This window comes from Canis aureus, chromosome 22 (assembly GCF_053574225.1).
Source record: "Canis aureus isolate CA01 chromosome 22, VMU_Caureus_v.1.0, whole genome shotgun sequence".
Classification (NCBI taxonomy): domain Eukaryota; kingdom Metazoa; phylum Chordata; class Mammalia; order Carnivora; family Canidae; genus Canis; species Canis aureus.
This window is the reverse complement of record NC_135632.1, coordinates 50,034,734-50,046,250: the sequence shown is the minus strand read 5'-3', so window position 1 is coordinate 50,046,250 and position 11,517 is coordinate 50,034,734.

Genomic DNA, 11,517 nt, shown 5'->3' with positions numbered 1-11,517 from the left:
TATTGTGTACATTTGTTTTGATTTTGACAGTTAAAAATCGCATGAAAATGACAAATGTTTTAATGGGAAATCTAAAATTTCTAATTTGTATTATTTCTGACATTCTATAAACATATCTTGAAAAAGCTTCTTAATTTTTTGCAAATTTCGATCAAAGAAAATTAATACAAATTGCCTAATTTCAACAAATACCATCTACTACTTGCTTATGATAAAACATATTTATTCATCTCCTCAATTATAGTGCTAGTTAGAAGATTATCTGTATAAATGAGTTATTCATAAATGAGTTTATGGTCTAGTAAGTCAATGATTATTGAAACATTTGATTTTAGAGAAGGCATGTTTTACCCAGGAATAAGTTAGAGCTTGGGTTCACAAAAATGACATTAATAATTTTTAAACTATAATTTTTTGTATATATTTTTTGATTTTCCAACATATAGCATAACACCCAGTGCTCATCCCGTTAAGTGCCCCCCTCAGTGCTGATCACCCAGTGACCCTAACCCCCTGCCCGCCTCCCTTCCCACTACCCCTTGTTTGTTTCCCAGAGTTAGGTGTCTCTCATGTTCTGTCACTCTCTCTGATATTTCCCACTTATTTTCCCTCCTTTCCCTATAATCCCTAACACTATTTTTTATATTCCCCATATGAGTGAAACCATGTAATGATTGTCCTTCTCCAATTGACTTCCTTCACTCAACATAATACCCTCCAGTTCCATCCACGTGGAAGCAAGTGGTGGGTATTTGTCCTTTCTAATGGCTGAGGAATATTCCATTGTATACATAGACCACATCCTCTTTATCCATTCATCTGTTGAAGGACATCGAGGCTCCTTCTACAGTTTGGCTATTGTGGACATTGCTGCTATAAACATAGGGGTGCAGGTGTCCCGGCATTTCACTACATCTGTATCTTTGGGGTAAATCCCCAGCAGTGCAATTACTCGGTCATAGGGTAGCTCTATTTTTAACTCTTTGAGGAACCTCCACAGAGTTTTCCAGAGTGGCTGTACCAGTTCACATTCCCACCAAAGTGCAAGAGGGTTCCCCTTTCTCCACATCCTCTCCAACATTTGTTGTTTCCTGTCTTGTTCATTTTCACCATTCTCACTGGTGTGAGGGGGTATCTCATTGTGGTTTTCATTTGTATTTCCCTGATGGCAAGTGATGCGGAGCATTTTCTCATGTGCTTGTTGGCCATGTCTATGTCTTCCTTTGTGAAATTTCTGTTCATGTCTTTTGCCCATTTCATGATTGGATTGTTTGTTTCTTGGGTGTTGAGTTTAATAAGCTCTTTATATATCTTGAATACTAGCCCTTTATCTGATATGTCATTTGCAAATATCTTCTCTCATTCTGTAGGGTGTCTTTTAGTTTTGTTGACTGTTTCCAGTTTTTATCTTGATTAGTCCCAATAATTCATTTTTGCTTTTGTTTCCCTTGCCTTCATAGATGTGCCTTGCAAGAAGTTGCTGTGGCCAAGTTCAAAAAGGGTGTTGTCTGTGTTCTCTTCTAGGATTTTGATGGAATCTTGTCTCACATTTAGATCTTTCATCCATTTTGAGTTTATTTTTGTGTCTGGTGTAAGAGAATGGTCCAGTTTCTTTCTTCTGCACATGGCTGTCCAATTTTCCCAGCACCATTTATTGAACAGACTGTCCTTTTTCCAGTGGATATTCTTTCCTGCTTTGTCGAATATTAGTTGACCATAGAATTGAGGACTCATTTCTGGATTCTCTATTCTGTTCCATTGATCTATGTGTCTGTTTTTGTGCCAGTACCACACTGTCTTGATGACCACAGCTTTGTAGTACAACCTGAAATCTGGCATTGTGATGCCCCCAGCTATGGTTTTCTTTTTTAATATTCCCCTGGCTATTCAGGGTCTTTTCTGATTCCACACAAGTCTTAAGATTATTTGTTCCAACTCTCTGAAGAAAGTCCGTGTTATTTGATAGGGATTGCATTAAATGTGTAAATTGCCCTGGGTAGCATTGACATTTTCACAATATTAATTCTTCCAATCCATGAGCACGGAATGTTTTTCCAGCTCTTTGTGTCTTCCTCAATTTCTTTCAGAAGTGTTCTGTAGTTTTTAGGGTATAGACCCTTTACCTCTTTGGTTAGGTTTATTCCTAGGGATCTTATGCTTTTGGGTGCAATTGTGAATGGGATTGACTCTTCAATTTCTCCTTCTTCAGTCTCATTGTTAGTGTATAGAAACGCCACTGATTTCTGGGCATTGATTTTGTATCCTACCACACTGCCGAATTGCTGTATGAGCTCTAGCAATCTTGGGGTAGAGTCTTTTGGGTTTTCTATGGACAGTATCATGTCATCTGCAAAGAGGGAGTTTGACTTCTTCCTTGCCAATTTAATGCCTTTTATTTCTTTTTGTTGCCTGATTGCTGAGGCTAGGACTTCCAGTACTATGTTGAATAGCAGTGGTGAGAGTGGACATCCCTGTCGTGTTCCTGATCTTAGGGGAAAGGCTCCCAGTGTTTCCCCACTGAGAAGGATATTTGCTGTGGGCTTTTCATAGATGGCTTTTAAGATGCTGAGGAATGTTCCCTCTATCCCTACACTCTGAAGAGTTGGGATCAGGAATGGATGCTGTATTTTGTCAGATGCTTTCTCTGCATCTATTGAGTGGATCTATGGTTCTTGTTTTTTCTCTTGTGGATGTGATCTATCACATTGATTACTTTACGAGTGTTGAACCAACGTTGTATCCCAGGGATAAATCCTACTTGGTCATGGTGAATAATCTTCTTAATGTATTGTTGGATCCTATTGGCTAGTATCTTGTTGAGAATTTTTGCATCCGTGTTCATCAGGGATATTGGTCTATAATTCTCCTTTTGGGTGGGGTCTTTGTCTGGTTTTGGAATTAAGGTGATTCTGGCCTGATAGAATGAGTTTGAAAGTATTCTATCCCTTTCTATCTTTTGGAACAGCTTTAGTAGAATAGGTATTGTTTCTTCTTTAAACGTTTGATAGAATTCCCCTGGGAAGCCATCTGGCCCTGGACTTTTGTGTTTTGGGAGGTGTGTGAGGACTGCTTCAGTTTCCTCCCTGGTTATTGGCCTGTTCAGGTTTTCTATTTATTCCTGTTCCAGTTTTGGTAGTTTGTGGTTTTCCAGAAATATGTCCATTTCTTCTAGATTGCCTAATTTTTTGGCGTATAGCTGCTCATAATATGTTTTTAAAATCGTTTGTATTTCCTTGGTATTGGTGGTGATCTCTCCTTTTTCATTCATGATTTTATTAATTAGAGTCTTTTATCTTTTGTTTTTAATAAGGCTGGCTAATGGTTATCTGTCTTATTAATTCTTTCAAAGAACCAACTCCTGGTTTTGTTGATCTGTTCTACAGTTCTTCTGGTCTCTATTTAATTGAGTTCTGCTCTAATCTTCATTAACTCTCTTCTCCTGAGTGTAGGTTTTATTTGCTGTTCTTTCTCCAGTTCCTTTAGGTGCAAGGTTAGCATGTGTTTTTGAGTTTTTTCCAATTTTTTTGAGGGATGCTTGTATTGTGATGTATTTCCCTCTCAGAACTGCTTTTGCTGTATCCCAAAGATTTTGAATGGTTGTATCTTCATTCTCATTAGTTTCCATGAATCTTTTATTTTTTTTAATTTATTTTTTAAAAGATTTTATTTATTTACTCATGAGAGACAGAGAGAGAGAAAGAGAGGCAGAGACACAGGCAGAGGGAGAAGCAGGCTCCATGCAGGGAGCCCAACGAGGGACTCTATCCGGTGTCTCCAGGTTCACGCCCTGGGCGGAAGGCGGTGCTAATCCGCTGTGCCACCAGGCTCCCTCCATGAATCTTTTAAATTCTTCTCTAATTTCCCAGTTGACCCTTTCATTTTTTAGCAAGATGCTCTTTAACCTCCACGTGTTTGAATTTCTTCCAAATCTCTTCTTGTGATTGAGTTCAAGTTTCAAAGCATTATGTCTGAAAATATGCAGGGTATGATACCAATCTTTTGGTATTGGTTAAGACCTGATTTGTGACCCAGTATGTGGTCAATTCTGGAGAAAGTCCATGTGCACTTGAGAAGAATGTGTATTCAGTTGCATTTGGATGTAAAGTTCTGTAGATATCTGTGAAATCCATCTGGTCCAGTGTATCATTTAAAGCTCTTGTTTCTTTGGAGATGTTGTGCTTAGACTATCTGTCATTTGCAGAAAGCGCCGTGTTGAAGTCTCCCAGTATTATTGCATTATTATCTAAGTACGTTTTTACTTTGGTTATTAATTGATTGATATATTTGGCAGCTCCCACATTAGGGGCATAAATATTCATGATTGTTAGGTCCTCTTGTTGGATAGTTCCTTTAAGTATGATATACTGTCCCTATTCATGTCTTACTACAGTCTTTGGGATAAACTTTAATTTATCTGATATGAGGATTGCTACCCCTGCTTTCTTTTGAGACCATTTGAATGGTAAATGGTTCTCCAACCTTTCAGTTTTAGGTTGTAGGTGTCCTTAGGTCTAAAATGAGTCTCTTGTAGACAGCAAACAGAGGGGTCTTGGTGTTTTATCCAGTCTGAAACCCTGTGTCTTTTGATGGGATTTTTAAACCCATTGACGTTCAGAGTTACTATTGAAAGATATGAATTTAGTGTCATCATAATACCTATTCAGTCCCTATTTTTGTGGATTTTTTCTTTGGGCTTCCTCTTTCTTTTACAGAGTCCCCCTTAATATTTCTTTTTTTTTTTTTTTCCCCTTAATATTTCTTGCAGATCTGGTTTGGTGGTTACATATTCTTTCAGTTTCTGCCTATCTTGGAAGCTCTTTATCTCTCCTTCTATTCTGAATGAGAGCCTTGCTGGATAAAGTATTCTTGGCTGCATGTTCTTCTCATTTAGGACCCTGAATATATCCTGCCAGCCTTTTCTGGCCTGTCAGGTCTCTGTGGAGAGGTCTGCTATTAATCTAATATTTCTCCCCATATAAGTTAGGGATCTCTCGTCTCTTGCTGCTTTAAGGATTTTCTTTTTATCTTTGAAATTTGCAAGTTTCACTATTAAATGTCAAGGTGATTAAACTATAATTTAATTAGAAAAATAAGATACCTCATTTTAATGAGCTTATATTTGAAACAAACCACAAAAATAAATACAAATTTATACAAATACAAATAAATACAAATTTCTTGATACTTCTCTAGGTTTCCAGGAAAACCTAATTGATTCCATTTTGGAGATTTAATAATTATTCATTCTTTGCTGCCCACAATATTTTTATACTGTATTCAGAACATGTAGTAAGTCTCACTAGTTCTAGTGGGCAAATGGCAACTTTCTGATTTATCATCCAACAATAGTCACTTTTTTTGCTCCTAATTTGTTTTATTTAAGGTGAGAACTTGAAGCAACATGTGAGAGATCCCATGGATCAGCTGGGACTGTTAGGTTAGGTCCACAAAGTAGAGTTTCTGAGAATCATTTTTCCATCTCTGAGCGACGAAGTGCCTGCAAACCGAAGAAGAAACCACTCAGCGTGGATATAGTGCACACAGCTCTATCACCCCTCTAATCAATTAGGTGAGAGCAAAGTACACCTGATTTTTTATCACTTGGGTCCTTCCTTTTTCTTTTTAAATTTGCCCCTAATTTCTCCATGATTGTATTGGGTTTAAGTGGCTCCTGTCCAATGGTGACAAAGGCCTGGTTTGTTTTCAGATTTTGAGGCTTGCAATGCACTAAAAAATAAAGAAATGTTAAAAGTAGGGAATTAAAAATTTTTAATTGTTAAATTAAAATATTCATATTTAAGAAAATATATCTTTATTTTTTTTTAATTTTTATTTATTTATGATAGTCACACACAGAGAGAGAGAGAGGCAGAGACACAGGCAGAGGGAGAAGCAGGCTCCATGCACCGGGAGCCTGACGTGGGATTCGATCCTGGGTCTCCAGGATCGCACCCTGGGCCAAAGGCAGGCGCCAAACCGCTGCGTCACCCAGGGATCCCAGAAAATATATCTTTAAAAGAAAAATACAAGATAATATAATTATATGAATTACAAGGTAAAGAAAGGATTGATGAAAAACACTAAATTGATTATATATAACCATTATTATTGTGTTTTGTTAATAGGACACAAATTGAAAGTTATCTGATAGACATCTTCCAATCCTATATGTATATTTCTATAACTACTTCTGTACCCTCAGGGATGACGTGTTAGCTCAAATTTGGGGGCATTTGTGAATGTGGAATATGAGCCAATGGACTCCTTTGACCTGTAATGACCTGTGTAGTGGATGCAGGCAGAGCCCAGCCATATCCCCTCAGGACTGCCCATCTAAACTGACTGCCATTGGCCACCATCTGTATCTCATTGCCTAAGGGCACCTCTGATGGCAGGAGTACTGGCTTCCCACAAAGATGGTGGCCCAAAGTAACAGAGAACTAACCTTCTCAGTCAGCAGTCCTCAGGCAGGACAGTGTGAGGTGTGTTTTCCACTGGCCCTGGAGTTGCCCGGTTGGTTTCATCCCCAGCTACCTGTAGGAGTGATCTGCATGATGACACATCCTCATTCCCAGTCTCTCTTCTTCTCTTCTCTACCTGTGTCCTCTGGTTCTCCTCTCAAATGAACTGCTTGCCCTCAAATCCTTGTCTCAGGACCTGCTTCTGAGGACACCCACACTAGGACAATGCTGTTTCTTGTTTTGTTTTATTCTGTTTTGTTTGTCTATTTGTTGAGGATTCACTGTATAAAAGTACTTACCTCTTACACACTGGACTACTCAGAGAAGCTACTGGAGCTTACCAACTTGCAGGAACAAAATAAACCAAAACTATAATGTCAGGTCAGGTCAGATGGTTAAAACATTGCCATTTTCTATTTCATCATGTAGATTAAAGGGCTATATTTATAAAAGTCACAGTTCATTTTCATCTATCACCTAGGTTTACTGGACAATACTTAAATAGCAGAGTAATATGCGTAGGGTATATTGGGAGAAGTCAGATGGAGGGATTGTCTCTAAGATCCATGGAAGGACTTGAAGTGATGCTCAGGACCCTCTAGGGTGGTAGCACCAATATTTGACATAAGTGCTGAACAAACTAGACACCAGGCCTTGGAGACTCAAGCTAGGCTCCCAATGTTTTGTTTGCTGTAAAGGAAGGAAGTAGATGCCAACAACAAGATGTCCTAAGAGGTGTGGGAGTTGTTACATGTGGGTTCTCCTATAGTACATTTATTTCTCCTACTCCCATTATTCTTTATCTTATGATTAGGTGTGCAGATGCCTTGCTCCCCTACACATGTGTGAGCTCGGGGAGTGGTCACCAGTGGGGAATGCATGAATAAAGGAAAGCAGGAATTTTGAAAGTCACTGGATGAAACTGCATTGTTTTTGGTTTTAGATTTCTTCATTTGTCTTCATTTGGATTGTTCCTGGTGGGTGGGAATGTGTGGAGGAGTGGACAAGAATTCCAGGTAGAGGAAAGATATGAGTATACATACACGTACCCCACCCCTTATGTGTGGGTGTGTGTGGGAGGGCGGATAGGAAGGAAGGAGGAAGGAGGAGGGTCAGGGGAAGGGAGGGAGGGAAGGGGAAAAGAGGAGGAATGGAAGAAGGGAAGGAGGGAGGGAGGGATGAGGGAGAATTGGAGGGAAGGAAAGGAGGGGAAGGAGAGGAGAAGGAGGGAAGGAAGGAGGGAAGGAAGGACAGCGGGGAGAAAGACCTACTTTTCTCTGCCTACTCTCCTATAGCTTTTACTTTTGTAGTAAGTGTCTGTTATCTAACCTTTCAAATTAAAAGACATGTGAAAAAGAAATCCAGTAATCTTTTATCCTCTTACAAAGTCTTGTTAACTCTGAAGTTCTGGTACCTGTGCAGGCAGTAGAATATATAATTTACCTTTAAACAATACAAGTTTGGGGCAGCCCTGGTGGCTCAGCAGTTTAGCATTCCCTTCAACCCAGGGTGTGATCCTGGAGACCTGGGATTGAGTCCCACATCAGGCTCCCTGCATGGAGCCTGCTTCTCCCTCTGCCTGTGTCTCTGCCTCTCTCTCTCTCTCTCTCTGTGTCTCTTATGAATAAATAAAATAAAAATCCTAAAAAATAAATAAACAATACAAGTTTTTATAGTACAGTAAATGTATTTTCTCTTTCTTATGATTTTCTTAACATTTTCTTTTCTCTAGCTTATTTTATTGTAAGAATGCAGTATATAATCCATATAACATGCAAAAATATGTTAATAGACGTTTATGCTATCAGAAAGGCTTCTGTTCAATAGGAGGTTATTAGTAGTTAACTTTGGGGAGAGTCCTAAGCTGTACACATGTTTTTGATTGCCTGGGGGCTTGGTGCCCCATCCCCTTGTGTTGCTCAAGTGTGAACTGCACTTCTGTTGGGAAACTCATGAGTTGTATTGAAAGCAGGACTATTTGTAATTCTTGGGAAACAGTTTTACATGGGTCTTTTGCATGCCTACATATCTTCTGAGTAAAGGCACTGAAAGTTTTTGTTCCAAATTATCTTTTGAAAGATATTTGTACAGAAAACAGCCTTGAAGCTAGGGCTGGTGTCTCTGTGTGGAGTAGAGGGCAGACTTGTTTTCTCTTTAGGATCACAAAGATAATGTTTCCCTCAGAGGTAAAGATTGAGTAGGCTTGCTAACAGCCCCATTACAAGACCAGAGTTACTAAACTCAGAGTTTCTGAGCTATGATGCACACCCAGTGAGTGTGCAGGATCCACCTGGGCTGCTCCACATTGCCTCCATGGGCGTTGGGGACCAAGAGGAACTCACACATAGAGCACATTGTGGACTATGCGGTGAGTAATTAAGTCCTCTGTCTTTGAACCAGGAATCTCTTGTCTTCTGTTGGCATCCATGCAACTGTGACAGTTAACTTTTAGCTCATAAGTATGGTAGCATGTCATACCCTTTGGGATTCTTGACACTAATGATATAGATTTTGATAGTTGAAGATATCCATCTCGATCAAAATCTAATATTTAGGATGAGCAGTTCTCTTCAGGTGAGCAATTTCATAGAGGAATTCTATTACATCAATGGCTTTATTCCAGGAATGTATTAGATACAGAGAAGACACAGAAAAGACCCATTAGCCATTTAGCCTGTTCCCTGCTAAGACAGGAAATTGAAATAACGCTGGGAGCCAAATTATTCCTTGGTTATTTGGTGGGTGTCAAATGGTCATTACTCTATATTATAGGTTTCCAGTAAAAACATGGTAGAAAGAAAACAACACTTTCCCCAGGATATTAAAAATATTTGTATCCTAGTTGGTCTACTCTAGCAAATAGGTGTTTGTATTCAACAGTTACAGGGAGGATGGAAACAGTTTACATATTTCTTTCTAGGAGGATGAGATAGATGTTTTAATATATGAACATAAATTTCTGTTTTTCATTCCTAGATATCAAAGTGGAAAAAATAAAAACGATTTTTTTTGTTTAATTCACCAGTCTATGATATTTCAGGTATAGCAGCCCAAACTGGCTAAAACCTTCACTCTGACAAAAGTAGGAGACCCCTGAACTGCAAAACCACACAACACAAATGGGAGTGCACCCAAGGCAGTGAGGCTCAGTAGGGACACAGGCAGAAGTACAGTAAGCACACTCACGGTTGCAGGTCTCAGATAGGGCCAGGGGTGCTCCACAGTACCCGTGACAGGGGCTGTACAAAGCCAGGTCCCAGAGCAGCATCATGTAAAGTATAAAAGTAGAAGCAAGGGTGCAGGGCTGCATGAGGACACACACAGACATGCCATTTATGTGCAGGAAGCAGTCTGCCAGTGAGCAGGGAGAGGACTGTACCATGAGCAGCCCTCCAGCGGCCTGTGTTTTGGATGAGGAGCAGGAAAGGCCAGGCTATTCACCGATTGAATACTGAGCCAGAGGAAAAGCTTCCAGCCAGGAACCTGGACTCTACCAATACCTCCTGCGTGTGGCTCACATGGAAGACAGTGAGACAGGAGACAAACAAGCTGGTGGCATTTGAGAAGAAGTGAAAGGAAAAGAAAAGTTATCAGAGAATTAAAGGAACACTGGAAATAGTCCCTGGAAGAACAGACACGGAAGCAAATTCAGGAGGAGCCATGGAGAGCAGGAACAAAAACAGCAAAATAGTTTAAAGGGATTAGAGAGACTGACTAGGTTACAGTTTTGAATAGGGAGGTGAGAGAAGGTCTCATTGAGAAAATGACATTTTGAATAGTCTTGGAGGAGTGAAGGAGTTAGTGGTATGCTAGGGGAGAGTGCTCCAGGCAGAGGGAACAGCAGGTGCAAAGGCCCTGCTTGAGGCAGGGACAACAGTGTTATTTGGTGCTAATATATTCACAAGTATGTTATCTCACTGTGAATTCTACACATAAGCATTCCAGACTCCCTTTCTTTGTCTTGTTTAATGGCTTTTTCTGCTCTAAATCCAACCACCTTGGCTTTATTTGCATTTATTGCATTTTATTTGCAAACTTATATTTGCCTGGCATGTCTTTGACAATCCTTTTAAAACTTTAAAAATTATTCTAAGTTGTCTCTCACAGAGAGTATAGCACTGAGTTTTCACATTCAATTTGAACATTTTATTTATTAGCAAATGATTTAGGCACGTTTACCATAATTGATAGGTCGAATATGTTCGACTTACTGCTCTCACACTATTTCATGTTCCCCATTCTCATTCTACTTGACCTGGCACAGCTCCTTCTTCATTCATATTCTTCACTTGCTTCTGAGACACCCCCTTTCCTACTCTCTTGGCTTACTTCCCATCTCACTGGTCAGTCCTTGCAAAGCTCTTTTGCTGTTCTTTCCCCTTGTTTCTTTTTTTTTTTTTTTCCCCTTGTTTCGACCTCTCGCTGTTGGGGCTGAGGACCAGGACTCATTCCTTGTCCTCTTCCCTAATGGCTTCTGGAACTCTGGTGGACCCATTCAGCCTATAGCTTCAAACATCTGCTCTGTGCTGATAATCCACGAATGCATTTCTCCAGGTGTACCCTCTTTCCTGACTGCCAGGGGCCTGTATTCCAACCCAGATTTCCAAAAGGCATCTTAAACAGTGTGTCCAACACAGAGGGCCTGACTCTCCTCCAAACCCACTCCTCCCACAGTTTTCCTGACCTCACTAACGACAGTGCTGTCACTTGATTTTTTTCTCTTGTACTTTACATCCAACGTGTCCAAATTCCTGAGAACTCTACCTTCAGGATATTTCTAGAATCTATATCTCATCATTGTACTGCTACCTCTGGTATAATCTATTTCTCACCTTAATTACTGCAATAGTCTGCTTCCATCTTTGTGTCTCTTCTGTGTGTTCTTGACACAGAAATCTGAGTGATCCTTTTCAGTTGTGAGTCAGATAATCTTACCCATATGCCCATTCCTCAACAGCCCTCTATTTCTTTCAGAATAAAAGCTAAATAAGGGAACCTACTAATAAAATTCATTATTACTAAGAAAAAAATCACATGAATATCTTCATGGATGATG